Source organism: Malaclemys terrapin, chromosome 1, assembly GCF_027887155.1.
Source record: "Malaclemys terrapin pileata isolate rMalTer1 chromosome 1, rMalTer1.hap1, whole genome shotgun sequence".
NCBI lineage: Eukaryota > Metazoa > Chordata > Testudines > Emydidae > Malaclemys > Malaclemys terrapin.
Genome location: NC_071505.1, coordinates 122,041,090 through 122,053,568, shown reverse-complemented (window position 1 = coordinate 122,053,568; position 12,479 = coordinate 122,041,090). Strand labels below are relative to the sequence as shown.

Sequence of the window (12,479 nt, the reverse complement as noted above, 5' to 3'; positions counted from 1 at the left end):
CCCAGCTGTGGGGGAGGACACTCTGCTGCTGAATGTCTCCTGCCCTCTGTATTATCTGAACTGCCGATCAGCAGTTAAGGATGTGGGAGAGGCAAATGTTTATGGTATCCTTGCTAGATGGAAATTCCAGCCTCTTGGTCACCCCTCTGGGTGATTTCTCATCTTGATTTTTCTGTGAGGAAGGTATTTTCAAAACTTAACATATAAACTATGCAGTAGCTATTGGGGTTTGTAGAATCTGCAGCAGCCCTTCCTCTTATTTTTGCCTTCCACAGTGAAAAATTGCTTCTCCCCAAAAATTCTGTATCTTGTCTTAATGTGCAACTCACTGTGATCCCGCAGAAACAGGACTATTTAAAGACAGCAGATTACAGCTACTTTAACATCCTATATGAATAATGCAGACATCTAGCAAGTCAATTTCCCAGAAACAGCAGTTCAGTAACTCAAAGTGGAAACATACATCATTACCTTTAAACAGAATAAAATCCAAATGTATATTAGAATCTCATTTATCTGAACCCACTTATTCTAAAATCCCCATTATCTAATACTGGGTTGAACAGCCTGAAAAGACGTGCATATAATTTGCAATAAAAAGTTCCACATTTACCAAAATAAACTCCCTGTCCCTCAGTCTATTCAGATAAATAGAGCTCTAGTTTACATGGGCCTGACTTTTCATCACCTTGTACTTTTGAACAGCTGTGCAAAGTGAATGTGAAATGCTACCATTCTGATTTGGTAGCATTTTACACAAACTTTGCACAGGTATAAATGGTGGTGCAAGGTACAAAGCAGTGGAGAATCGGGGCCTATATTCCAACCCCACCCTTTAAAAAAGGAGGAAGGGGGGGAATGACAGTTTTTACACTGTTCCAGTTTGGTAGCTTTAATTCAAAAAGTATGGTCTTAAAGTAAAAGATTTACCAATCACCAATAGACTCAGTAGAATTTTATTTCATTTAGAGGACAATAAAATGGTACTATTTGACCTTGCTACTTTCATGTGGTAACAAAATTTGTGTGCGCGCTGTTCTTGGTGTCTAAATGAAAAATAGTGCTTGTAACTATATATTGCATTTATTCTGTTGGAGAAAATGTACTGGTACTGCTAAAAATTCGATATAAGACCCTGTGGATGTAAACCATGACATTTATATATTGGATGAAAAAAGAGCTAGAGGTATTTCTGATGGATAGCTTATAGCCTATTACTGTTCCCCTCCCTTTGGCTCTAAGCCAATTATCTTAATACCATGATTTTGAAATGTGCTATGTTCCTGAAAATGCTTGGACACAGTTTGCACAATACTGGCTAACCTCCAAATGCTGAATGAATGACTTCAGGAGGTTCTTTAACTTTGAGCGATCAACTTTTGAACAAATCTATTCCTATTTTTAAACATCCCATAAGTGAGTACACATCGCTTTAAAAGTTGAGATAAACCTGAGCCAGAAAGTTTGATTTTAGATAGGACCCAGATCTGAATTCCCCCACCACACCCCCAAGGAAGTTGGGAAATTTAAGAGGTTTAGACCCAGGGTTCCTGTTGGGACCAGTCTCTAATTCTAACCAATATTATTGCTTTATGTTCACGACAGAACTACCTCAATCCTGTTATGTTTAGGAAAAAACAGATTCTACAGCTAGAAGAGTGTCCGTCCACAGGGGTTCCTGGTCTGAATTATCATTTCACAAGTATGTTTTAAGAGAATCTGTGTGGCTATTTAAAGCATTGTTACCATTTACATCTTATCGTCCACACCTTGACATTTTTCCAATCCCTAAACCTTAATCAGCTGCCTGATTAAAGTCAGAGGCTTATTGGTTTAATCATCAGACTGGAAACACTTAGTTCCTAGGAATCACTGGTTCAAATCTTGGCAGCATCAACTCATCCTTTCATTCTCTTGATATACATAGCATTGAGAAGCATGCAGTTTGCTGTGAGGAAATCTTACTGACAAGGTCATAAAAAGCTGAGGTCCTATCTGCTGCTCTCTGTAGATCTTAACAGATCCTATGACCCTTTCCAAAGAGCAAGAGCTTGTGTCCCAAACACATTGTTATCCAGTATTATTCTGCGCTCATTGGTTGGCACCTTCCACTCCAGGGATACATGTACGGGTAAGGTATGCAGCCTGGAAAGCATGTTGGGATCTGTCAGGTTGGAAGGTGCTATGCAAGTTATTTTACAAATGTTTGTCTCTGACACTAGCTGATGATGTGATTGCTTGTACAAAGACCCATTTCGAACTCTGAGTTTTGCACGTCCAATTAGATACTCCCAGTCATGGTACTTCTAGTCCTTCAGTAACATAACACACACAAAGTGAGTTATTTTACATCTGAGCCAATATACCCCTCCAGATCACCTTCCCCTCTCACTGCTCCTATCCAACCCCACCCCCCATATCCCTAGCTCCCATCCACCTTCCCTATATCTGCCTACCCCATCGGCTCCTGTCTCCTCCTGCTTCCTGCCACCAGCTACAGTCCCCGCTCCATCTATACACACAATTCCCACCCCCACCCCACTCTAAGTCAGGCTGCTTCCCTCTTCTCTATGGTGCCTGTGCACCACCAGCAGTTGGGATATTAACAGTACAGGAGAGCGTGTCCCTGCTCTCCATTCTGGTGCCTGGCACCGCAGCAGCCAAGAGCAGCAATTGCAGGGAATTCCAGCCCCAGGATGGAGCTTCTGGATTGCTTTGTAGGGACAGCATACACAGAGTTTGGTTGGCATGTGGGGCTAAAGCACGCAGAACAGACGGAAGCCTCAGAGAGTTTAGCAGCCAAACTAACAAGCCCCTACCGAGATTTGCGAACTGCAATTTTTCACAGGCTTGTAACGCGGCCAAACGTGGGTGAATTTTCACAGTGAAAGTAAAAAAGCTCCTCTGCAACAGCAAGAGACAGCCCCTGCCAAATTTCAACTCCCTGCTCCAGAGCCTGGATGCATTAGTGCTTTCCAAAATATTTCTTACAGCTAATTAACATGGACACCATATTTTACCTTAAACTTGGCCTTGGAAACACGTGAATCATTTTTGCTAAAGTTTTCCATGCTGGGTGTCTGACTCAGGCTGAATTTTTTTTGGAAATTTTCTTACTGGAGGGTTCAAGTTTGGCAAAAGTTATAAGCAATTAAAACCAAAGTCTAATAATGGGACGTGCAACCATAACTATAAGTGGAGCCACTGGCACCACCTATAATAAAGCCAATGGCTAATTTATGTATGTTAAAATATACACATAAGATATACAAACAGCCCTGCAAAGAAATTTTAAATATACATACATTAACCGTTAGTTTTATAGACCCTCATAGAACTATTTTATGCTCTTCTGCGGACTCTAAAACTACATTTGGCTAGAGAGGAGCAGTTCATACACGGAACCAAAAATTCTTAAGTTCAGTGGGGAGGTGGTTTCAGATTCAGGAAGTCCACATGTCAATCCTCAGAGCTGTACTGACATCTGTCAGTGATTCAGGTACATGAACAAAGGTGCTGTGAGTAACAAGGCACTAATACGTTGAAGAATGTAATAGGAGTTGAACAAAAACAGCCATAATACTTTTAGATCCATTCAAAATGGGAACAACAACAACAAAAAAGAGGTGAAACTTTCTGTGGGCGTGCTCTCAGTTCCTACTCCCCCCCCTTCCCACCATGCTTGTGTGTGCGCATGCATACACAAAATTTGGGGATAAAATAATACGCTATTACAAACAATGGAAAGCTGAAAATTAACACAGTCACTTTATAGTGTTCTCTTAAAATGAGGAAGCAAAAAATTTGTCTAACCCAGCTGGAAGTGTAGCCCCTCTAAGAGAAGACAATAATTCCTGCCTGAAAGGCAGAAATAAAAGCTTCAGAAACAAAAAACTCCCATCACCCCTCACTACTTGGTGTGGAATGGACAACTGGATATGCCCTAGTAACAGTGCAGTATACGGAGCATGCCCACAGAAAGGCTGGTTAGTGACGCAAGACCCTTGTCAGAAAAAGTTCATCAAGTGCACCAATGTGGGCCAGACATAAGCAGCACAAGCCACTTTGGAAAACCTTTTGGGAAGCACCACTGAGAATTTTTAAAACAAGATGAAGATATTCCCCATGCAATTTCCACTTCTCTGCCACATCCCCAACAGAGTTACCTGGCTCCGACATTATTCAGCTCTCCAATTATCTTCTTTAACCTTGTGAAACAGCTAAATAAAACTTGTCTCCTTTGTTTCAGGGAAATCATTTTTAGCACAACTAATATTTTTAGCATAACTAGTAGTTAGAATAGATATGTAAATCACACTAATCTCCATCAGAATTAATTCAATAATGAAGTGAATTACCTGTTCTGTAAAGTGCTTAGTGTACTTTTGGGCACCATAAAATAATTAAGCAATAATAAATCTAGCATATGCCCTGCTAATCATTAGCCAAAGTCATTGATTTATAATATTGGTTCTACTGAAGAGAATCTCAAAAGGGGCCTGATCCAACAACTTCCACTGAAGTTGGAAAAAAAATCCCACAGATTTCTCTGAGAGTTGGATTGTGCCTAAGGTGTGTAATTCAGGCTTGTTTTCTATAAGTGTCCGATGGTCAAGATACTTAGCTGAAGTGTATAAGAATCTCAGGAGTCTGAACAATGGGGTTGGGACCTCATTAAAACAAGCTTCCTCCTATTATTTCCAGCATTACAGGTTCTAGTCCCAGCTGGAATCCAGAAATAAAAAGAACATTTTCCAAACACCACAAAAAAGGTTCATTTTGAATTCAGCTTTAAAAATGGGAGAAAGTTTAAAGTAGGGAGTGGGAGGAAGGAATAGGCAGGAGTTGAGGGGGTTTCCCTCCAAACAGGTCCACCAGTCCCTAATAAATGTATTTCTCTTACACTCTAGTAAATAAAACACGCTTCTTTAGGCTAATAAAACTCTAGCCACCCCTTCTCACACATCCAAACACATGCAGAAATGTCAGCCAATCAAATCAACATTAAACAAAACACTATACAGGGTGGATAAAAATCAATGTTTTTTCTATAAAAAAAGATTTTTTGATTTAAATTGGATTTTTTTTTATAAAATATTTTTGAGGGGAAAAAAACTAAAGATAATTTAAACTAAGATATATCTTTGAGCTATAATGTCTCATCATGGAATAGGGATTATAAATTCTAATTCTATAGTATGAGAATATATTCATGTAATGTTTAACAAAAGTTTGGTAAATAAGTTCCAATAGTTCATGGATTAGGGACCCAATCTTATGGTGTTTCAGGGGCTTCTGTAAAGATTATTTAGGTTAATCTTTCTATCTGCCCAATGGAACTCAATGCTTAGTTTAGAAGATACCATGCTTAGTTTTGCAGTTCTCTCTGGATTTGGGTCTCCAGAGATAACATGCTTGTTAACAGCAAAAATGTTTTTAAATAAAATAAATAAATAAATAGAGGTGAGAAATAACAGATCTCAGCCCTATTGTCCCTCTGCAAATTTGTTTACACAGAGTCAAACCCTTACCTCTCTCTAAAAGTGCAAAGTTTCAAAAAGTTCAATGAATAGAAGATTGTTGGGGGCGGAATAGATCTGGACAAGGAGAAGAAGTCTGGAGATAAATGTGACAAGGGAGGGACTGGCAATAGAAAGAAAAGTGAAACTGTTTGAGCAGGCAATTCAGCGGCGGGTCAAAAGTGAAACTGTTTGACCCGCCGCTGAATTGCCACCGAAGAGCCAGACATGCTGCCCCTTCCCCTTGGCCACCCCAAGCACCTGCTTGCTGCGCTGGTGCCTGGAGCCGGCCCGGGGCAGAGGCCCTAGGGGGTTTTTGCCTTCCTCTGCAGTGTGGGGCACGGGTCACTTGCTGGAAGATTCTCTGCACCTTGAAGTCTTTAAACCATGATTTGAGGACTTCAATGGCTCAGATACAAGTTTAATACAGGAGTTGGTGAGTGGGATTCTGTGGCCTGCATTGTGCAGGAGGTCAGACTAGATGATCATAATGGTCCCTTCTGACCTTAAAGTCTATGATTCTATGAAGTCCCAGAAGTCTTGAGGTCTTCCTGAGTGTAGCCTTCATTGATTTGAGATCTACCATACCATTCTCTCACTAGAAGGGAAAACCTATAATGGCAGCAGGCTGTAACAGAGACCCAGTTTGGGAATATTTTAATGAAGTTCCTCTACCTGTGGGTAAGACAGGCATGCGTGCAAAATGCAAACAGTGCAACAAAGAAATGCAAGGCCTGGTTGCCCGAATGAAACATCGTGAGAAGTGTTCCTTCTCAGGAGGAAGCTGCGTTGAAGATGATGAAAGGAACATGTCTGAACATGCAGGATCAGGTTGGTAAACTTTTTTATTTCATACTTCTTTCTTAAGGACTCCCTGTCTTCCTTCTGGACTATTCTTGAATTCTCATGTTTGAGCAAAAAATATAGTTGTTACTCTATGGTACTATCATTTTAGATGCAGTTGTGATAAAAAATAAATAGCTAAAATAGGCAGATCTTCCTTTTACAATTTCATCTTTAAAGTAGTACTGAGTGTCAGTGAATGCACTGAGTAATACTAAATGAGCAGTATGGTAATAATAATTAAATAACTGCATTGACTTATTTTGCTTAGGAGAATCCATCCTCAACATACGGGATTCTGAAGACTATTCACCTTCAAGATCACCATCGTCATCATTTTCAGAAAATGCTGCAAATGTATCCAAGTTGAGAAGAATTTATTTAGAAGAGAGTCCCAAGCTAACAACATACAGTTGCAGTGCTCATTTGATGCACCTCCTAGCCAAAGACTTCAGTGTTCCAGAAACAAAGGCTAATTTTGTTGAAATTGCAAAATACTTCTGTAACAACTACTTTGCAGCAGCTGCTCAGAAAAAAACATGGGAGGAACCAAGCAAATTCTCCCACAAGACATGAGATGGAACTCAGTAGTGGACTGTTTTGAGCACTATATCAAGAACTGGCCTAATCTGATGACAGTTTGTGAACAAATCGTGGAAAAATAGATGGCACTGTCACAGCCAAAGTTCTCAACATTGGGCTTAAGAGAAATGTTGAACACATGCTGAGTACCCTGAAGCCTATTTCTGTAGCCTTGAACAAAATGCAGGGAAATAGCTGTTTTATTGCTGATGCTGTTGAAATTTGAAAGGAACTGAGTGAGATCTTAAAAAGAGAAATATGCCATGACAGAGTTAAAATTACAAGCACTAAAAAAAAAAAAAAGAATGGGACAAGCACTATCTCCAGCTCATTTTCTTGCAAATTTTCTCAATAATCAGTACAAGGGTCAAACCTTAACTGCTGAAAAGGTTAGAAATTAATGGAGATATCCCATCTCCTAGAGCTGGAAGGGACCTTGAATGGTCATTGAGTCCAGCCCCCTGCTTTCACTAGCAGGACCAAGTACTGATTTTGCCCCAGATCCCCAAGTGGCCCCCTCAAGGATTAAACTCACAACCCTGGGTTTAGCAGGCCAATGCTCAAACCACTGAGCTATCCCTCCCCCGGAAGAAGAGTTGGCTATGACATGGGCATCCAGCAATCATTCCTCCATAATGCCAACTATAATAAACTTCAGAGCTAAGGGAGAACCATTCAAGAAACATATGTTTGCTGGTGATATTTTAAAGAAAGTCACACCAGCGAACTGGTAGAAGTCACTTAAGCACTTGGATTCGGAAACTATTGAAGTAATAATCTCACTTTTAACAGCAGTAGCTTCTTCTGCCGGTGTAGAAAGAATATTTTCTTCCTTTGGACTAATTCATTCCAAATTGAGAAATCGTTTGGGACCTAAACAAGCATGAAATCTTGTTTTTCTTTCCCAGGTTATGAACAAACAGGAAAATGAAGATGAAGACGACTGAGTTAGCTGCAGAAGCCAATATTTTAAGTTTCTCATGTTGACCTGGCTGACAGTCGATTTAATTTTTGTTAAAAAATATTTCATTTAACTATTTTAGTTAAAAACAATTTTAACAAAAACAAACCTGATTTTAAAAAACTTGAATGTTTAACTAAATTCAAAAATTCATATGCTTGTTTTGTTAAAATATTATATGTTTGCTCTTGAAGAAAAAAATCCAGAATACATAACATTGTTGTTTTAGTAAAATAAGACAATTTAAATGTCTGTCTGGTGACGTTCTCCTCCTAATACAGCATGGCAAGAAAATTCTCCAAATATTAATGATTAACCTGTTGAATTGGAGATATTTATGAAGTCATTGGGAGGTGAACTAGCTGCTTCAATTACCTTTGGTAAATGAAATAATCAAACAATCATTCATTTTCTGATATAGCTATAAAACTAATCTGAAAAGTTTTCAAAATAAATCACTTTAAAAATGTATAGTGTGTACCTTCTAAAAATGAACCCTACATCTATCTTGAGTTGTGAAGAATATGTATTAAGGTTATACCAACCAACAAGAATGCACTTTTATGTAGACATCCATGATTAAATCGAGACTTCCTGACTAGTGATTTAAATCAAATCCACTCTGACACTATACATAATAAATCAAGATCAATCATGAAACAAGACATTATTTCACCACTTGGTCAGGTCACTCTGCTTGATCAGTCCTCTTTTAATCACATCTCAAGTCCCATCCCTCATTCGTAGGTTGTCTACTTAGCCCAGATTACTGTAATCATATCCAAACAAGCAGATTCATGCAGTTAATAGGGCTCTGCCCACATGAATCCAATTGTAAGTTTGGGACCATTGACTTCATATTCCTTGGGGCAAGGACCATTTCTTCAAAACTTGTCATTTTACAAGTAAATAATTAATAATGGTTAACAAAGCTAGGCTAGATCATTTAAAATTAAAAAAAGATAGACATCCTCCCAAAGTATCTGACTGAATATTTCTCTCTCCTCTTTTACTATTGATGTAAATGAATCTTACCTTTCTTTAAATAAAGTTTTCATTAGCAGAGAAAGTTTGCAAAGGGTGTGGTACTGTCTCAGCATAGAACTGGAAGCCAGTCCCTCTACAGTTCTAATTTCACTGTGAAAAATGACTGCCCTGCCCTTCATGTCTTGGCCTAGGGCAAGTCACTTAACTGCCCTGGTTCAGTTTCCCACCTGTAAGATGGGGAAAACAATAATTACTAACTACTACACAGTTTTGTTGTAATGATTACTTAATGAATGTTCGTATGGCTCTTTGAAGAACCAAAGTGCCACCTAAGTGCCAAGTAGAATTATTAGATGATTAAATGATGTATTTTCTCCCTCAAGGTACTTACAGGAAAACACAAAACACACAACTGTATTTCTAATTAAATGAGATACTCAGAAAGTGGGACATTTTAACACAGATTACATCATCTTTTGCCAGCTCAGAAAGATTATTCCAGCCACAAACTTTTATAGGATTATGCATCCAAGAAAAGAAAAATATCACTCAATTGGCTTTCTGCTGGCAGAATAAGCTTGTCTAAATAAAACATGAAAAAGTATCTCAAGTCTCAGAGATGGAAAAACATCATCTCAAAGAAATGGAAATCATATTTAAAAGCTCTGGGGATGATGAATTTATAATTTCTGAATATGAAGTGATTGCCAACATTGGAGGGGCCAATTTAATAAATAACTGGAGAGGAAAAGGAAAAACTATTCACTGGATGCAACAGAGAGGTCAGATGCCAGATAAACAGGGCAGTGTACTAAATATTTATGTACTTTCTCCCTGTCTCTTTGTATTGGAGTGTCACTCTTTGGGTGAACAGAATGCAAAACATAGCATTTCTAATGCCTGAACCACAAGTGAGACACATTTTTACATTATGAAGCCAAGTAACATACAATCTTCTACAAGCAGCAGTATCTGTTGGGGGGGGGGGGGTGAATGACGCTCCAATAACCCCACCCTTTAAATTCTGTCACCACTACCCCAACCATCAGTAAGAAAAGAATGGAACCATCCACTTTAATGAATGTTTAGAACAGGCCCACACTACCAGTCTCAATGAGTTTACTATGCTCCATTTGCACATATCAATTCCATACAGCAAGAAGAGTTTTCTTTACGCAGATGTGCTAGAATTTTGCCTCCATGCTTGAATGGAATTGACAGCAAGAGTTCAATGCTTTCAAATATTGTTAGGGCTTTATCTCTGCTCCTTCCTCATTCCTTCAAATTTGACGTTAAGTTCATTCATACTATTAACAACACAACATCTCTGTCAGGGTTTGTCCGGATAAGACAAAGAATTAATTTAAAAAAAAAAAACAAGTGTTTATGTGGCCTTATATCTCACTGCATCTAGAGGTGAATCAAAACAAAACTATGATTCTCTTTGATTAACGTCCTCAATGGCATTTAATACTGTCCTGTTGCTCAGATGGTATGTTTTGTTTGCTCATCAAGTTTCCTATAAAGGTTTTTCTACTTCTGTGCTATCTATCTGTATCTACATCTACACACAATTTTTGTGTATATATGTAGGTGTATATAGTTTTCTAAAAAGAAAATACTCCCTGAGGCGACTGATGTGTATTGGCAACTTTAATTTTGTGTTGTAACATATATACTCTGTGTGCGCATGTGTCACGTTGAACTCCATATGCTTTATGAAAATATGCTTATGAATGTGAATATGATGTAACTGGAATATGCGCTATGCAAAAGGTCTCTTGTAAGGTATCATTACAAAGCTTATAATCTACTGAGTGTGTTCATCCTATTTGTATGCATGTATCATCTTTGTATCTGAAGCTAGAAATATGAAGTATAACTCTGAGGTCCTATTGTAACTATGCAAAGTATGGGCCATTAATGGTGGTTTAGGCTCCCATTGACTAGGACAATTGGTTGTAGATGGTTTATTTACCTGCAAGCCTTCCTGTGTACGTGTGGACCTGCCCGTGGATAATGAAGAATGGGGTCTCACAGGACATATGATCATGTCACCTAATACTGGAATCCATCTTAAATCTGGTACTTTTCCATTTAGAAGGAGCGGTGGGGACCGAGAGAGACAAAAGATCCACCCCTTTTTATAGCTTTGGCACAAGGCGTGAAACAGAACAAAGGAAAACCCCTGCTTACCACCTGAGATGTCTGCTGGAACTAACAAGGACTGTACCAGGGGAAAGAATTGGGCCCAGACTAGAAAGCAGTCTGGTCTGTGAAAGAAGCTTATTGGAACATCTCTGAGGGCGAGATATTACCTGTAATCAGTTTCTTAATGTATTAGGCTTAGACCTGCCTGTTTTTGCTTTATTTTGCTTGGTGACTTACTTTGTTCTGCCTGTTATTACTTGAAACCACTTAAATCCTACTTTTTATAGTTAATAAAATCACTTTTGTTTTTTAATAAACGCAGAGTAAGTGATTAATACCTGGGGGACCAAACAGCTGTGCATATCTCTCTCTGTGTTATAGAGGGTGGACAGCTTTATACAGCGTAAAATGAATTTATTTGGGGTTTGGATCCCATTGAGAACTGGGTGCCTGGGTGCTGGAAACAAATAACCTGCTAAGCTGCTTTCAATGAAGTCTACAGCTTTGGGGGCGTGGACCAGACCCTGGGTCTGTGTTGCAGCAGGCTAGCATGTCAGGATCAACAAGGCAGGGTTCTGGAGTCCCAAGCTAGCAGGGAAAACGGGCTCAGAGGTAATTTCAGCACATCAGGTGACAGTCCCAAAGGGGTCTATATGACCGAATCCGTCACAGCATGCATATGACACAGAAGCCAAGAATGAAGGCAACAACAGGGTAGAATCAAGTCCCCTACCAACAGTGAAAACACAAACAAGAAGTAGGTGGCTGCTTCAAAGATCAGCACACTTGAAGAAATATGAAGCCTAACAAGGCACAACGGGTTGACGTTAAAGGCCATGTCCCCATGGTGGGCTCTGTGCTAGTAACCTGTGCTTGCACAAAAAAAACAACAAAAATTGTTAAAAGGAACACTGTAGCAACCTGCATGGAGCTTCAAAGGAGGAGGATAGGTTGTAGGAAGGAAGGGTTCGGAGGGAGCACCAGGAAGTCAGTCTGTGTACACATGGCTGGATTAGCAGCAGTGGTTGTAGCCTTTCTGTAAATAATTCTATTAAGAGCCATTTTAGTTTCAGAAACGAAGTCCTCGCATGTTTTATCCACCATACAGTACATTAAAATGTAGATAAATCAAGACTACCAAACTCTGACATATACTCAGTTATTTAGATAAATTCAGAGTCTAGCCTAAAAGTGGTCAAATTCAGATACACGTAAACTTATAGAGCTTGAAACTAAGGAAAAAAACAACCCAAATATTGTATTGCTTAATAAAATGGTCTTCCAACCAGGGGTTCTACCAGAAAAATAGTTCTGGTGATTATTTTAGAGAAGTTTCTTGTGGGTATATATGTGGAAGTCTTCCACATGATATACAGTACAGTGATATAACAGCAGTCTGCATATTAAGGTCCCAGTCCTACTGCCTCAAGTGGGGG

The 12,479-nt window shown here is 39.1% G+C and overlaps 1 protein-coding gene across 11 annotated transcripts in view; it reads right to left on the bottom strand.

The window, feature by feature from the left end:
* Window positions 1–12,479, bottom strand: part of PPFIBP1 (PPFIA binding protein 1) — a 172,717-nt gene that overhangs the window by 113,984 nt on the left and 46,254 nt on the right. The window lies entirely within an intron of this gene.